The sequence below is a fragment of the Trichechus manatus genome, unplaced genomic scaffold (assembly GCF_000243295.1).
Source record: "Trichechus manatus latirostris isolate Lorelei unplaced genomic scaffold, TriManLat1.0 scaffold00194, whole genome shotgun sequence".
Classification (NCBI taxonomy): domain Eukaryota; kingdom Metazoa; phylum Chordata; class Mammalia; order Sirenia; family Trichechidae; genus Trichechus; species Trichechus manatus.
Genome location: NW_004444130.1, coordinates 1042996 through 1043648, shown reverse-complemented (window position 1 = coordinate 1043648; position 653 = coordinate 1042996).

The following is a 653-nucleotide window of genomic DNA, read 5'->3' as shown; positions in this document are numbered from 1 at the left end:
CAGCTGAGCTTCCAGACTAAGACAGACTAGGAAGAAGGACTCTGTGGTCTACTTCTGAAAAGAATTAGCCAGTGAAAACCTTATGACTAGCAGTGGAACATTGTCTAATATAGTGCAGGAAGATGAGTCCCTCAGGTTGGAAGGCACTTAAAATATGACTGGGGAAGAGCTGCCTCCTCAAAGTAGAGTTGACCTTAAGGACATGTATGGAGTCAAGCTTTCGGGACCTTCGTTTGCTGAAGTGGCACAGCTCAAAATGAGAAGAAACAGCTGCAAACATCCATTAATGATTGAAACATGGAATGTATGAAGCATAAATTGAGGAGAACTGGAAATCATAAAAAATGAAATGGAATGCATAAACATCAATATCCTAGGCATTAGTGAGCTGAAATTGACTGGTATTGGCCATTCTGAGTCGGACAATCACACGGTCTACTATGCCGGGAATGACAACCTGAAGAGGAATGGTGTTGCAGTCATCATCAAAAAGAACATTTCAAGATCTATCCTGAAGTACAATGCTGTCAGTGATAGGATAATATCCATATGCCTACAAGGAAGACAAGATAATACGACTATTATTCAAATTTACGCACCAACCACTAAAGTCAAAGATGAAGAAATTGAAGATTTTTACCAACTTCTGCAGT